This window comes from Poecilia reticulata, linkage group LG23, assembly GCF_000633615.1.
Source record: "Poecilia reticulata strain Guanapo linkage group LG23, Guppy_female_1.0+MT, whole genome shotgun sequence".
Taxonomy (NCBI): Eukaryota; Metazoa; Chordata; class Actinopteri; order Cyprinodontiformes; family Poeciliidae; genus Poecilia; species Poecilia reticulata.
In genome coordinates this window covers 9,665,790-9,683,151 of record NC_024353.1, presented here as the reverse complement: position 1 = coordinate 9,683,151, position 17,362 = coordinate 9,665,790, and the positions used below count along the sequence as shown (strand labels likewise).

Below are 17,362 nucleotides of genomic sequence, written 5' to 3'. Positions count from 1 at the left end.
ATATATAATATTAAAAGCACACGGCTGGAATGTACACTGTTTAATTTGAATTTGTCTATATGTCTGGAGTTTATTTGCTTGAACGATCCAGACCTGTTTGTCTTTAGACGACATTAGTCGGCAGAAAATCACTGTACAAATAAACCGGACTGATGTTTCAGTGGAAGTAAGCGCACTCTAAATGCATCTCACTCCTCATTAGCTCCTGTTTCTCCTCATTACAAATTAAAAGATTTTGCATTTTGGAGCCAAACTGCAACAAAGATCCTCCTGTCTGACTTTGTTGCTAAAAACCGAACCTTTATCGTCGCGTGACGTGTTCAGAATAACAAATCACTGCTTACAGCAAAGTGCCGTTTAACTGCATGTGTGTGCCACTACATCATACTCACATGCACCTGTGTGTGCTTGCTTATGAAAGACTGTGAGGCCCTTTATAGTGCGTGTACTGTGGGTGTGTATGTGTGTGAATGCTCAAAGGAGGAGGCTGTGCCCTGCACTCCTTAGGAGAGGCGTGGGAACCCCATTCATCTGAGGAGGCTCGGTTCATTGTGGGGTACATAGCATCAAATGTGTCTGGGTGTTTGCCTGTGTGTGTGTGTGTGTGTGTGTGTGTGCGTGTGTGTGTGTGAAAGACTGGATCTTGTATGTCTGGTGTAACTTGGAGGTTTTTGTGGGGGGGGGGTTGTGTTTTCTATTATTAAATCGTGTGTAATACATATTGAATTTAATCCACAAAAATAATTTCTCAGATACTTTCTTCTTTATTTTTCTTTTAGTCCAGATATAATGTTCTGCAACAGTCAGAAAAAAATAAGCAAGATTTTGTTTGCTACTCATGATAAATATAAGACGAGGATTAAAATCGCTTGTATTTCTATTCGAGATATCCCCGGTGTTTGTTCTGCAGGAAATATTTAGTCATTTCCTGCACGGTTCTGAAACCGTACACTGTTTTCAAATCAAAGAAAGCTAATTAAACGCGTTCAGACTGTGTACTTCAGTGCATTTCAACGCAGGGTAATGCGAAAAAGGAAATGAAAAAGACAACAACGTGCTATATTGAATATTACTGCTGTTCCTTGAGGGTCCGTTGGACTGCAACAATGACGTTCTCCCTGTCCAAACATCGTTGATTTACCTCCTAATTTCACCCCAGCGAGGCCCGCGGAAAGAGCTTTGGAGCCACTAAATAAGGGAGCCACATTGGGGGCCTCTTGTGAGGGTGACAGTGATGAAGTAGCCTGTGTTGGGCCCTGTAGGGTGAGAGTGGCAGATGAATAGGGCCTGTCAAACGTGGGATGTAGGTGGGAAGGAGACTGGAGGTATCTGGGATGACTCACGCTCCCTCCACTCCTCTGTCGTTTGGTCATTGTCGACTCTGGAGCGATATCGATGCGGATTAAACAGCAAACAAACAGATTTTTCAATTAGCAAAGGCCAAAAACCTGATTTACGGGCACCGATTAACAGACGTTACGCTTCATCGCGTTGATGAGGGGGTGTGGCGCAATTCAGGTTATTGAATTACGCATAAAATCTCACAAAATTGCAGCGAGTATTCTTCTCGAATGAAACAGGTTCCGACTTTTCTGGATTTGGTTAAGCTACACCTACTAGGCTTCTGCCAAAGTTGAGTCACTTTATCAGAGTCCAAGAGGAACAAGGAATGATTTCTCGACGCCCATTTAAAAAAAAAAAAAAAAAAAGTTATACAATTGGCCGTATTAAAAAAAAAAATTGCATGCTAAGCGGTAGGCTACCACTAATAGTTTTGTTCTGGCTTTATTAAAACTGCAGGGAGCCACGTGTCAGCAGTGACCCATTTTCCAAACATGTACCTGACTATTAAGAGTAGCAAACGAGTGGATATTGAGGGAAACAAGGGTTTAATGACACCTAAAGGCTTTCTACTCGACAATCACGGGATTGAGCAAGAAGGAGAGGAACGAATGGAGGAGCAGTGCATTGTGGTGGAGCTTGGCCTTGTGTTGCAGGCCTCGTCTGGCCCTCAGCCTTAGATTACAGCACCGGTTCCCTGCCTGTTCCCCTCCATGAAGACTTCTAGCTCAACCACAAACACATCCGAGAAGCAAAACCAGATTCCAGACGAAAAGAAAATACAACTAGATTAAAGAGGTTTGAAGAAACGCCACGTTCTGCCTCGTTCGACTTGGATAGTTGTGCGGCTGGACATTGTGGAAAGAAGCGAACATGATGATGGAGCTCCCGACGTTTGGTTTGCAAAAAGAAAACCGAGTACACATTCTCACACGACCTGAACCGCACGCCGTCTGACTTACCCGCTTCGGAGCGACTGGAATCGGCCGTCCAGGATAAACCGTGGGGTTCTTTGCGGACTTACTGCGATGGAAAACGTCCACGGCAGCACACGGTAAGCCCACATCTCCTTCCTGTAGAGAGGAGCAGAGACAGGGAGCTTCAGCTTCAGTCACACAGCTCTGCACTCGCTGCAAGGAGTAGGCGGGCACGCCAACGTTGAGACCCATTCAGCGTCCCGGAAAGTATCAGCCTCCTCCGTCTGCGCCCAACGCCTTTTTCATACGCCAGCCTTTCCCCCTCTGCCAGAGATTTCACCCCTGCAATCGCCAAAACGGTCGATACGCTTCGAGAAAATCCCTCCCCAGCCTCGGCTGACTGTCTGATATCTACAAACCAGCTCATGCTGCCTCTCTCCGTCCCTTCGCCTCCGATTCTGGGCCCGCCACAATAAGGGGGAGGCCATGTGGGTTTCCTACGGAGTCGCGTGCTCCTCCCGTCTGGCAGCTAACCGAGCTTTGAATGAGGAATGTTAGCAAACAGAGCTGCTGAATGTTGGATGAATGCTACGCCAGGCAGCCAGTCAGATTGCAGTACCGGGCCCGGGCACATGAATAATGCAGGGAAAAAAAAAAGAGCTCAGCTCCACCTCTTCCCTCTCTGCCTCTGCCTGCCCCTCCTCTTATCCCAGCTCGAAACTCAAATGCCTTCACGGGAGCGAGAGAATTCGACATCTATACTTCTTAACACTCTTGCAGTGGAAAATAATTGCAACAGGAGAGTATAGTCATGCATACACACGCTATTAGTGCAAATAAGTTCTTGATGCATCCCTTTTCTGTCCTCCTGGCTTAAATCTATCCCTTTTTTCAGTCTTTTGTTAGGAACTGGCACCTGTCCTAGAAAAAGCCTGGCCGCTGCTCCACCCTCCTGCTACCCTTTAACTCAAGACTGCCCATGACAGAGAGAGGGAAAGAGAGAGAGAGGGAGAAAGAGAGAAAGGAGGGTGGGGCAGAGAAGCCAAAGAGATGGAACGGTGTCCACAGATGGAAGGTGGAGGGCACGGCAGATAAGAGCAAGGGAAAATAAAGGAGGAGATTTCAAGGTAAATGTTCAGGAAACACGATCCCCGAGGCCAGTCCAACAACGGCCGAACGCTCGCACTCAGCTTCAGAGGGGAAGGACTTGTGAGGAACAGCAGTGGAGAAGCACGTGGTCAAAAGGGAACGAAGCAAACGCAGTCTTTCAAGTCCGGTTACCGACAAATCAGCCGGAGACGTCCCCACAAGCAGAAACGAAGAGGAAAGCAGCAAAGCAAAGCCACTTGTTGCACGAGAATGAGGAAGAGATCTTGCAGAGAGACGGAGTGAGAGCAGGCAGAGGGTTAAAATCCCAGGACTGAGAGTAGAGAAGAATCCCTCCCTCTTTTGGCACAGGGTAGCTAAAGGGGTGGGACCCGCCTGTAGAAATAGCAACAGAGCGTTTTTCCCCTCTCTTTTTTTTTTCAGAGCTGCAGTGTCCTAGTCTAGCCTCTCGCATGTGGCCGGGACCCAGGGAGAGAAGAAGAGGAGGAGGAGGCGAGGAGCGATGGATAGAAACCGAAGCGGGAGCCAAGAGGGGAGGGAACCCGGAGAGGGAGGGAGACGAGCGCTGTGAGTGGAGGACGAAAAGCTCAGCTGATGATGAAACAGGGGAAGTGTGGGAGTGTGCGCGCTACGCGTTTTCATCACCGAGTCCGGCGACGTAGTGTCCACGAGGCAAGGCAGGGAGGGAGCTGGAGGAGGTGGGAGGTGTCAGGAGCTCCTCTCCTTCAGGAGGACAGTCACAGAAAACTTACAAATGATTCAAGGATTCAGCTGCTCAGAGATTAACAATCCATCTTTGGACCGGACTACTTCCTTTAATCAGTAAAACTTTCCAGGGAGGAAGCAGTGGCGTTGGGGTTATTGAGGCCAGAAAGCACGTCAGCTATGACGGCTCTACTGTCTTTCTCCTTGATCACAGACACATTAATGAGCGGCTCTGACTGATCTGGCATGCGGTCAAAGGCAGATAAGCGCCTGGGTGTGACCGGGCCACGCCATGCAATAAAAACGCTTCAATATTAACCGCAGTGTGCCCGGCATGTGCCGCTTCTGGGCAACCCCCTCAAGCTGCGAACAGTCCGGCTGTAAGCTAGCCACAAAATGTCGTCCTGCAAGCGTCCAGCTTGACTGTCTCCCACCATTTTCAGTCTGCTCTGTCACGAACCAACAAACAGCTCTGCTCTGAGTGGTGGGGATAATCTTTTTTTTCAGTTCTTTCAGCACCGGATACCAACCCTCCCTTCTTCCTGTCTCACCTCTGCATCAGCATGCTGAAGGTTACTCATGCCAGTCTGCTTCCCCCCTCCCCCGCTCTTCACTCCACCGCCTCCTTGAAAAACTTCTGTGTCCAAAACGCTGTAATGCCGCCGTATCTGCAACAGATTCCCCCATGGCACAAGAAAAAAAAAAAAAAAAAGACAACTTCCTCTCTTTTGGAAGCAATTCCCCTCCCCTGCAGTCATCTCTTTCCCAAAAGAAACCAGAACTCCACACAGGCACATTTCCCCCCTTCCCACCCCTCACCACCACCTCTCTCTGCTCTCCCTGAAGTAGCAGCTCTACAAAAGAGAGGGGAAAACTGACTGAGATCTCACATCTCTCAGCAAAACTAAGGCAGTTTTGAGTTAAATCTGTCCTCAGCGCCTTGAGCCTCAGTACGACACAAATCGATCAGTGGGGGAAGTTTGGACAGAAAAGTGAGGGGTTTAATTTGCACGTTCTCGATAGAAGACGAAGAACAGGAGAGCAAACTAATATGGCTGCTCGGTCTTGGAGGCTGAAAGAAAAAAGGCGTTATGTTACGTAGGTGCATGTGTGGCTGCGAGAGAGGGAAAGTCTTCTCTTTTCAGCCTTCTGCAGATAAATCTCAACATATCGAACGACGAACAATGCAGACAAACTAAGTGGGGCAAGGATTAGAACCGGGGTTCAACACGGGGAAACGGATCGCTTCTTTGCTCTTTTTGGGGGGGGGGGATATAAACACACTCGTGTCCCTTGTTGAGAAAAAAAAAGGGTCGTGCAACCAAATAGTCGTCGGGTCCCGAACCCCCTGTGACGTCACATCTCGCCACGTCTGGGGAACCAATGGGAATCTCCATGCGTGCGAAAACGCCACTACAACTGCGTCCTGAATATAAATCAAACAATCGTTTGAAACAAACGCAAGCCTCATCTGTGATCCGTAGAGTTCCCCCTGAGCTCCTTGTGCTCTGTCTCAGACGCTGTTTCTGCTAGTTACTTGTTTACCATCTGACATGTGGCAGGAATTCAAAAAACTTGGCAGAGCCTGTTGCTCTGGGTTCATTCGAGGATACGGCTCTGGTTTTGGCTCGACTGCCAACTTCTGACACTGAAGCCCTCAGCGGCGGCCTCGCCCCTGCAGGAGCGGCCCGCGTAATGCTGCCATTGATGAAACTCCAATATTAACAACCCTCATTTATGACATCTCTATGAGCCTGCAACAACTTTTTTTTCCCCTTCCCCTGCCCTGAGTTAGAGCAATCTGTGCTCAGTGTTAGCATAGATTTACTAACAGCTTGCTGCATTATTAAGATTTGATAAGCGTGTAAGTTGTGTGCACATTTAAAGGAGGTGAGGAAAGACGAGACAAGCAGTTTTAGGCTTCAACAGTCCCTTGGATCTGCGAGAATTAAAGTAAACAAGAGGGGGATCTGAAAAGACAACTTTGCAAAAACCGACCTACCACAGCCTGTCGGTGTTGCACAACTGAAGTTGCACAGTGGCAACACAGCAGTCAAAATGAACTCCCTCCTGAACTAATACAGAGAAGCTGTTAACTCAGAGGTCCCGTCGGACCCCCTGTGTTGTCACTTCTTTATGAGTCATCCCACAAATCCACAGCCGCAGACAATGCCAGCCAACATACAGAACCGCTCGCTGCAGCAGGGAAAGCAAATATGGACTTTGTGGGTATTAAACACAAAGGTATGAATCACAGACGCTAATTATGACAAAGTAATGAAGGAGAAAGTTTTCAACTAATCTTATTGGTATTGTTTTTTTCCCTAAAAAGGAAAGTTTTTTTTTTTTTTAACTGCATGTGGACCAGTTAATGCTGTCAGTGTTTTAAGGTTTTCATCTTAGAGTTTAAAATGATTTCCATTAACAGGATTGCAAAAAATAAAAATAAAAGGATCGGAGCAAACTACAGTAGGTTTTCTCCGGCTGCTTGAATCAGTATGTGCAGTAGGGCTGTCCCTCTCCCACCTGTTGCTGCACGCTGCTCGTCAGCTGGCTGAAAGAAGGCTTTTAAGCATTTCTCCTGCTTGCAAGAAAGCAAAATTGTTTGTGATTTTCTTTTTTGAATAGTCGGAAGTATTTATAATTATAAATATTTACGCCAGCAGTCACTCTTATTTGGGATTTATGAGGGGAAGTTTGAAGGGAGCAATATTCTGCCAAATAAACACATAAAAGCTATTATTAAATTTAGTGCTCTGGATATTTTCTTTGCTTTTTTTTAAACAGAATGTAAGAAGAATCAGTCAGATATTTATGGCTTTTATGTCAAACTTCATTAAGTCCTACTTTTTTTTTAGAACTATGGATAAATAAAGATAAACTTTCTGTTTTTAAGAGTGTTTTCTGCTTTTTCGTGTGTTTTGTGTAATTTATGAAATAAAAGATGCAAAAGCAAACAAAGAATCGTCACAGTGCTAACTGGGCACGAGGGATAAACTTGCATTTTAGTTCAAAAATCCAAAGTAGACATCCAACCAAAAGAAGCAGACTGTTCTTGTGTGTCCTGTTCTGCATTTTTTTTAAAACATTAACTTTTTTTACTCCAGGTTATCATCATGTGAGAATTCTGTAACTTTTTCATCTAAATGTTTTTAAGTAGGTAAGTACTGAAAGCTGTGAAGTTGGAGTGTCGGTACAGACAGACAGCATTTCAAACGTTGATCTTCAAAAACATTTCCTGCACTCTTAATTCTCTCCTGAACTTCCCATGTTGCATATCAAACCTACAGGTTACGACTATCTATACATTAACAGTCCATCAGACACACACACACATGCTTCCTGCTGTCTGTCAGCGACCAGCGCTGCGGCCCGACTCCTTCTATGAGGTGGTCCGCCGTTGGGGCCCCTCGGCAGCACGTGCCTCGACAACTTCTCTATTACAGACCTGACCCTAAAGGTCATCCTCTGAAGGGTTCTGAACAAAAGGGCACGACCCCGAGGTCAGAAGTGTAACGCCAGGGGCAGGCCGGGGCCCCGCGGCAAAGAGCGCGTGCTGTTTGCTTTGAAAGGTAAGGATCACTAACATGGAGGCCTAATAAGGATTAAGGGGCCATCTCCTCTGGGATGTCACTCTGGGGCCTCATACATCAGTCTCTATTAACCTCTGTGACCCCCGGTGGCCATTACGGGGCCATAGGTCAAAGCAGCTCACGCTGCTGAGGTGTAAAACCTCGGTCTGGCTTGAGTGCTGCTGACTGCTTGAACAAATTGTTTTTAGGAGATAAGCACCCTGTTGAAGAGGATGCGGCCTTCCTTTTACAGACTCCTGCTTGGCAGGGTCGAGTTCAGCCCCAAATAAAAGAATTTAATGATCCAAATCTGTGATGGATTAAAATGAAATCCAGAGAATTTTTTTTCTTTCTTAAAAACAAAGAAAATAGAAATTCTGTAAAGATTATTTCCTCCCATTTACAATAGGAGGGAGGAACGACTCGGTGTACTTTTGATACAACAGAGCAAGAGTGGATGGAGAAATAAAAAAAAAAAATCACAAAATGGAGGACAGGAGGAGACAAGATGGTGGACACAGCTATCTGGACAATGCTAATAATAACGTGGTCGACTGCTATTGAAAACAGATCAGCGACATCTTTACATGTATTACTTTTTCTTAAAGTCCACAACAGAAACACACAGAGCTTCTTTCTAACCAGGTTAACCCCGAAGTCAGAGCTCTGCTTTACTTTTTCCTTTTCTCTCTCAAACAGAAAACAAAAGCTGAAAATCTTTTTAAAATGTTCTTAAGGTTTTTTTTCTGTAACATGATTAAGCAGACTCTGAGTAGCAATTTTTGTTAAACCAGTCACGACTTTGCGAGCGTCGATTATATTAAAACAAAATACAGACAGAAAAAAGTCTGACATCTACCTACATGTGTGTGAAAGACTCAGATTGAAATCTATATTGTAAATTTCAACAATCAGAAATAAAGTAAAACTATAAACTGACTCAAACTAGCAGACTTGCATAAAATGTATATATTTATTTTTTTAAAAACTGTAATTTTAAATAAGTTGGTAAACTTAAGGAATCCGATTAGAAGAAAAAAAGCAACTCTTTCCCTCTGAATGTTTTTAGTGCGTTTCCTTTTTTATTATGCTGAAGGTAGAAAATTATATTAGAAATCAAACATGATTATAGTTTTTTAATAAATGGCATGCATTTATCGAATTCTTTAGTAAATACAATTTTTTTTACCAATTCATAAACAATCCAGTAAACTTGAAAAATCTGAAAAACGAACAATACTGAGCATTTTTTCTTGAGGAATATACATTGCAGGATTAAAAATATGTAGACAAGTATATTTTATTAACTGTATAATTTTGGTTATTTTACTCACATTGGATTTTTCTTTTCAAATATGTAAAATTAATTGTACAAGGTGCCCGTTTTATTTTTCAAAACACCTCAGATAGTTTGAAGTGAAACCATTAAAAGCACACCAATTAGAGATTTAGGAAAACTTTTACAAGTCACACTATAAGCAGATATTTTTCAAATGATTCCACATCACAAATACAAATATTTAGTTTGCTTCTAAACAGTCTATGGACTTGCCAGGGAAAAAAATAAGAGTTTTACTTTTGCAATCGTACCAAGAAGATAAACCAAGTGAGCCTTTAATTAAACAAGGTGGCATAAATCTGCCAGATAGAATCATTTTCACGTGTTCTGCGCAAACACATGACCTTTATCAACGGCGCTCAGCGTTAACTTTGATTTCGACGTGTTTCTTTGACAATCATTAATCCACTCACCTCAGAAAACCGAGCATGTCTGTGCGGAGGGGAGCCTGCTCTGCAGCACAGCGGAGCAAAGGTTGGAAAAGAGGAGAGGCGAACTGGACCAGTCGCTGGCTGCGGACGGCGAGGCGTCCTAAACAGCTTTTTAAAACGGCCAAACAGACTATAAATCCGAAGGGAAGCAGTAATTTGACAGCCAAGGTGCCTCTTTACACTGCAGCTCCTCTGAATCCAAATAAGGGGAAGTGATTTGAGGAAAACTGCTGTCCTACTTTTAGCTTCTTTTTCAACTTTCATATGAAAAAGTGTCTCTAGTTATGCACAGTGTGTAGCTCATCTGAAAACATTTATTAGGATGATATCCATCTCTTTGATGTAGTTTGTAACTATTTTGTTAATATTGCAAATTTACACTTCCAACAAAAAAAAAAAAAACACTAAAGCACTTTAAGCTCTTGAAGCCCTTAAGACATTTTTATATGCAATATTTTTCAGGGATAGTATAATTTGTGATATCTAAAAATGTAAATTGCTGAAAAGCTTCACAGAAATTAAAATAGGATTTTTTTTCTCTCTTTTTTAAACCTTCCACGTCTAACTTACCCCTCATCTCCTCCTTCCAACACACTAAAAGCATCTCCTCCCCTCCTGTCTTCCAGCTACTTACTGCTCACGTTTTAGGCTCCATCCCACATTAATAAATGATTATTTTAGCAGCTCTTATCGAGCATCAGGCTCTCCAGCGTTTGGCGGCTGTCTGGCACTCTCGCCGAGTGGTACCACCTTTTAAAGCGCTCGGACCTGCTGTTGGTTGGGGTTCAGTGCCACGTCACAGAGCAACCGCAGCCTGGACGGGCCCCGAGTCACCTGGCTCGGCCCGAATTGGAAGGTTTGGCACCCCGGCCGCCCCCACCTCTGAACCGAACGCGCCGTGAGGAAGGAGGTGGAGGTGGTAGAGCTTCAAAGGCAGCTTCGACTGGCTCTAACGTGATTTACATCCTGCTGTCCTCGTAAAAAATAAATATATAGAATCAAGACACTATCTTTAAACTGAAACGCAGCGTGTTAATTTCTGGAAATCATGTTTAGCCAAATAAGCATTTAGGAGTTTAGTTTGTTTCTCTTATTGAGCACAAATATAAGTATATATATAGATCTCTGTCTCTCTCACACACACACACGCACGCACGCACACACACGCACACACGCACACACACACACACACACACACACAGACAGACGTGGAGATGAAGCACCCTACTATCTTTAAAAATGAGAAATTCAAAAATGAGCTATTTGCATTTTACCAAACCTGCGTATTAATTTAACCACAGACTCATTTAATAAATTTAAGTTTTTTAACCTGAATTTTAATAAGAACATTTTTCTAAAATACAGAAAAATCATAATTATCTCTACTGGACATTGGTATAATATTGAAAGAAAAAAAAAATCACGTGTGGATAGAAACATTTTATCTATGGATATATTTTATTCAATCCGAGTCTCTAATTTCAATTTTCAAACACACTCTAGACCTTTGTAGAGTGATTTAGAAACATACATTTATCATATGCATCTTTCTCCACATGTAAAACTAAAACTTTCCATAAATAACTTGCATGCTGTGTTAATAAAGTGTCTGAAAATCATGTAAATTCAACTATATGTATGAAATACTGTGCCGTACATGCTCTCATTTATAACGTTACGAATACCACTACTGTTCTTCTATAAATCTAAATGGTTTTCTTCTCGTCACTAATTTAACTCTTTAACATTTACATACTGTTTCAGACCAAGTCAATTATTTTGTTTCCTCCTGTATAAATTCTTGTTCCATTAAAACGGTTTTGTTAATGCTGGCCATCTATGTAAAAGACTCGCAACTCTGAACATTCAACCATCATATCTCGTTAACTTTTACTTATTGCTACTTTTAAACGTTATTTATTACCTCCTCACTAAGGTCTGCTTTCTTGTTGAGCTTATTATTAAATGCATGCAGTTTTTTAGGAAGCACAAGCAGAGGGGCACTTTTAATTTCAATGCACATAATATATAATAATAATAATGATAATAATAATAAAGGAGTTCTATCCCTGTTACATTAGAGTTTCTTAATAAAATATCAGTTTATATCCTACCATGTTTCTTTACATCTGCCCACTGGTACAGCAGCCTTCTAACAGTGTAAAGCAATTTATTTCTTCCCATCAAAAATTTCCATTAACTTGAATAGTTTAGAAACATATTCAGATACGTATCACACAAACATATGAGGTTTATGTTAAAACTGATAAATAGAAAATGATTAGGACTTTAAATATGTTGAACATTTATTAAATTTCTTACTTTTTTTTGTTTTTACAAACTTTTTCTCCTCTGGCACCATTTTTGTTAATAAACGACAGCATGCAGAATGTATTTGTTCTTGATTAAATTTTTTTTGAAGTGGGTGATATGATAATAAATTTTGAATAATGTTAAGAAGGAACAATTCATCAGATTTTTTCCTTTAGGTACATCTCTTTACTTTCAGCTCTATATACTAGATTTTATATAGCAAAACTTCACTTTAACTGAGTAATACTCTATGTTCCAAATTAAAATATTTGTTGGAGTTAGGGTGTTCAAGACAGAGTGTACTTCAATGTTTTTTTATATATGAGTTGTACTTGAAACAAACTGATTAAACTTTATTTAGAAAGGTCCTTTGGGATAATTTTTTTTATGTGCTTCTCAAGAGTATTTTTGGCATTTCAGCAGCTGCTAAATGTCATTATTTCAGAGCCAGGTAAAGATCAAATTATTTACAAGGTCAATAAAGTCAACTAAGATTTAATTTCTTCAAACAAACAAACAAACAAAAATGAACCCATGAATCACCATTAAAACCGAGTCTCTCTCTGCTGAAATAAAGCGTTGTTTTATCGTCGTCTCTCTGACTCATTGTCGTTTCCTCTCCACTGTACGGTCCAGTGAGAAGGGAGCACTGACGCTGCCTCTCAGGGGTTAAGATGCTAGCAGTCATGTGCCTGTTGGCTGCAACAAAAGCCTCCCTATGTAGGGTGCATACAGATAGAGCGAGCCCCTTTGTGTGCGGCGTTTCACACGTCGCAGCCTGGGAGCTGCCAGGTCTGGATCTCTGGATCTCTGGGTCCTGGCTGCAAGCCTAGCTAGCAGCTTGAAGCACCTGACGCTGGGGCTTTGGCTTTGCCTTTCTTCTGCCCCCGACCCTGGAGGCAGGGGAAGCAGGAGAGGAGGGAAAAGATAATGGAAGCGAGGTCCAAATGGTGGGTCGCACGGAGCAACACAAACAGGCAAAACAAGATACGGCGGAGAGAGAACAGAGAGGTGCAGCCGGGCAGGCTGGGATCAGCAGGACAGACGGGTTTGTAAGCAGGACTCAAACGCTGACACGATGTAGGTCAGGGCTCTGGTAGTCCAACGCTTGTTAAAACAGGCAGCCTGGAAGCCGTGTGAGCAACAAATACGGCATTTTCTCCCCTGCTGTTAACGGTGAACATCCGCAACTGTTGCGATATTTACATTATGAGAGTCTGAAGGTCGCTCCTTGTGCTGAATATGCAAGTGTGCACAATGTTTAAACAGGTTATCACCTGGGGCAGACTCATTAAAAATCCATTAAGTTCATATTTAAAACAGAGAAGAGCTCCTTCCTTATTGGTTCCTCTGTTTTTCAGTGAAGTACACCTTATGGTTTGACACTCCTAAATCAAATTTGCTTGTACAAAAAAAACAAAAAATATATATTTTTGTGACGTTCAGGGCAAATCTAAGTCCTGGTCCCTGTTTTGAAAATACACAACCCTGTCCTTCCCCCACCTGTTGCTGTATGCTGCTGATCAGATCCCTAAAGAGAAAAACGAGACAAACAAATATGACTGCACACTGCCGGTCAGCTAGCTGAAAGGAGCCTGCTTCACTCTACCCTTGCTTACAAGATCTACACTTAGGCCATCTGGAAATATTTTCGATTACAGAAAACATGGTCAGCCATGATGAGGAAACATCACCCATCTCTCTTTAAAAGGTAAAACTGTTTTGAATCTACATTCTGCCCGGCAACCAGCAGCAGAACGGCTACCTGGGCCGACCAGTTAACCAGTTCACAGCCGAACCGGTTAACTGCTTTCTCCATAAGGAACAAGATGGCAAAAGGTTCGCAAGAAACATGCTTACTAGAAAACTACAATTAAATGTAGTGGGCTCTTATTATTTTCTGCTTTAAGTTTGTATCTTTGAATCAATTTGCTAAAATATTTTAATAACAATCGATTATTGCTGCTTTTCTGTTATGAAAAAAAGTAATTAGATCATGCAATATAGATGTTTAATGTGTAAACACCGTGACACAGAGGAAATGTTTTTAAATCAAGGTCGTCACAGAGAATTGGCACTTTCCTAGAAAGCACCTCTGCACCAAGCAGAAACCCAGCTCTGCATTTAAAATTCACAACTTAACTGAGGTTTACGTCACCAATTACAATTATCAGAAATAATTATCATCCATTTTTTGAAGTGATTATTCCTGAGTGGCACTCTTGCTTGGCAGATTTACGACAGTAACAACAAAAGCTGGTGAATGTTTCTCTCCTTACAAACAGGTGGATTCTTAGCAAAAGCGTCCAGGAGAAGTAATAAACTTTCAAACAATGAGTGATTCTGGTTGAATGGCTCCCACATATGCTCACCTATTGTTCCGCAACAAGCTATAGGTTTTATTGAGAGAGCAGGGAATGGGAAATGAAACCCTGCAGGCCTGCTAACCTTCTAGAGTCGGTGTGTGAAAGCGAGGTTAGCAGACAAAACAAACCCCCTCTGCTGCTCACACAAGCTGCTGCTATAAGTTGCATGTTAATTAAACTTTTCAGAGCAGCTCAGAGTGTAAAAGCTTCTGTTTTCTGACCCTGCACCCCACTGTCGCCAATCACGCACACACACGCACTTGTGCAAGAGATGTATACACGCCACATGCTTGGGTTGCATATTATCGGGACGAGCTGGCTGGACGTCTGACAACCGCGGCGAGGGAGGAGGAAAACAGTTACCCTAGCGTGTTAGTTTTCTGCCAGAGTCCCTATTGACCTGTTAAACCTTTGTGACTGGAACAAATGCAAATGGCGATGACTTGTTCACACAAAATACTAAAGAGCCATTCAGATGAGGCCCCGGGCCACAATGCGGCAGTGGCCGAGCGCTCCGTGGAGGCTGGGCCGGCCCCCAGTCTGAGACACAGAGGCAGAGATTCTTTCTGCCATCGCTGCAGCTCATTGTGGTCGTCTGGCGAAGGGCGATCATGCACTCTGATTGCTCCTCCTTACATACACACACACGCACGTTTACGCCTCTCCTGTAATACAAATAAAATCGTAAACACAACCACACTTCCTTGGACTTTACCCCATAATTATGTCGGATGTGATAATCTGATAGCGTCGCTGTTGACCTGAGCTGCTCCGGTTTTATGAATGACATCGGCTTTCGCAGGGACTCTGACTCAGGGCTTCCTACTGGCTAATATCGACCATTATTACTGTCGAGTGAATATACAGTAGACATAATGGAAAAAAAAGATTAATTATTACCTGCTTATATCTATTAAAAATGAAATGACACCTTCAGGTAAAGCACTAATGAGAAAATTCAAGTATATCTTCATATTTTGCCTCGTGTCAACAATTAAAGTCCAAGTAGGCAGTTGTATTTATTTTTTAGACAGAGTTGAAAATAGAAATAGTCTAATGTGTTTGTAACTTTATCATTCCAATGCTTTTATCAGTTTCTAACATGTCTATAAAATGTCTTCATGTTCACCATTAAGCAAGACAAAAACAGAAAACAGTGCATGCTTCAATTAAATGAAAATATCCAAATAACTTCCATGACTATGATATAACAATTTTAAAGCAAAAAAATAAAATAAAAATCCTCCACAATGTATTTGGTAAATGGGTTATTAAAAACTTTCAGATGCTTTGTTGCAGATGCAAGTGGAAGGAAGTGAAAGTAAAGCGGGGATATTTCCACTGCCAAAGAGCAACAAGTGTTAACACTAGTTAACTTTTAGAGCAGGGACTCAGGATGATACGTTTAATCTACTGAAACTGCTTTTTAATAAAAACTCTTTACGACTTACATGCTACAAAACGGCAGTTTTTGACAGAAAAGTGCAGTGAGCTCTGGTTCTATAAGAGCTAAACCTAATCAGCTGAGTTACTTTTCATGCATCAACAAATAAAGTAAAATAATATGACATAACATTTAAAAAAATTACTGTATGGTTCAAGTATAAAAATACAACAGCTCAAAAGAAAAGTAACAAATTTATCTTGATTAATTAAGCTTTTTCGCAATGTTCCTAAAAATGTACCTGTTGGTTATCCATGACTATTTTTGACAAAAACAGCATAACATGTTTCAGATTAAAGTATAGAAACAATCTTTTGTGTAAAATAAAAACCCGCAGGTGTAAAAATTTGTATTATATGTTCCTCCATAGTTTTCTGATTGCGTTCTCACTCACCAATAATAAGATGTCTTCTCCACTCCAATGTTGAGTTAACTGGATTTTAGAAAGGCGTTGTAAATAAAAACACAGTTCACTTAAAAAAACATAAAGTTTTACTATTTATTTCTGTCTGCTGTTGAAAATATGGCTACAAAACTAATTCAGTAAACATTCATCTGGTTCTGCTTTCCTGATGTCTGAAGAAGCTCCTGGCTAACGTTAGCTTTCCTCCTCTAATTGTTGATATGCCTTGTTGATAATTTGACTCCGAACTTGCGGAAAGAGTTTTTTTTCCGTCCTTTTAAGTTAATCATTTTGCTTTTAACGCACATTTATCAATAAATGGCATTATAACAGAGCGCTGCACTGTGATCAGATGAGTTTCAGGCCAAGGAGGAACTAAACCTTGGCCGGAACAGATCGCAAAACACAAAAAAGGCAGACAGACTCTCTTTAAGTGCTCTTTCCCGCTGCTATTAAAGATCCACAAATCATCAAAATTTACAACGTCCCATGTTTTTAATAAGCCCAAATCTGTGATATTATAATCTACTTTTTCATTATCAGACTGCATCTGGACCGGCTTGCCATTCGATTCGAATTCAAACTTCGAGAAAGGCTGCTTTGGAGGGTGTTTACGCTCTTGAACTCAGCAGCTTGTCAGATTTAAATCTTCATAATAAGAAGGAAATATATACTGCCCTCTGAATGTCAAATAAAAGTGTTCAAAGCTGATTAAAACGGCTTACATAATAATAATCCGAAGAACATGAGGAAACAGATGATGCACCTGGTTCCTGTAAAATAACTTCAAAGTTTGATTATCTTCCACATCTAAAAAAAAAAAATAAAAAAAAAGTGGTGATATTGACTAACCACACTGAATTAGCACAAAGTAATCATGACACTAAATTTCTGTCTTCTTATACAACAGTGTGACACAGATTGCAGCCTGTTTGGTTGTTTTCTTCTTCGATCTCTCCCCTCCAAATGACAGATTAGCAGAACCCAGAGGATGACTCTCGCCGGCACATCTGGACAACACCTGATCCGAAGGAGGCTGCCCACCGGACCTCCACTGAGCCGCATTTAACAAATGAGGGGTTTTATTGCAAAGAGAGGAAGGAGTGGGAGGTATAGACCAACCACTGTCCCATCGCTGGATTAATCTTTCCAATCAGAAAGTGAGCAGAGGGATTTTCTGACTCATTCATTGGATGGTGTTTGTTTAGCAGGGAGTAAGTTTTAAGTTAAATTCACCTGAACTGTTAAATTCACAAAAAACTGCTTGAATTACTCAATTCATGGTAAAACTTTATTATAAGAGATACTGAGTGTGAAAATACTAGGCTGATCTGCGTTGTATTTCGAGAGATGCCTGCAGAGGTCACACATGAGCTGAGAGCCAGGAGAGGAGAGGAGAGGAGAGGAGAGGAGAGGAGAGGAGA

General features: G+C 41.9%; 1 protein-coding gene across 1 annotated transcript in view; it reads right to left on the bottom strand.

Moving 5' to 3' along the window:
- The window catches only part of LOC103459501 (peroxisome proliferator-activated receptor alpha), a 48,516-nt gene that overhangs the window by 19,730 nt on the left and 11,424 nt on the right, over positions 1 to 17,362 (bottom strand). The window contains exon 3 of the mRNA XM_008401111.2: positions 2,304 to 2,414. The gene's annotated coding sequence lies outside the window, so the exon portion shown is untranslated. The remainder of the gene's footprint in view (positions 1 to 2,303; positions 2,415 to 17,362) is intronic.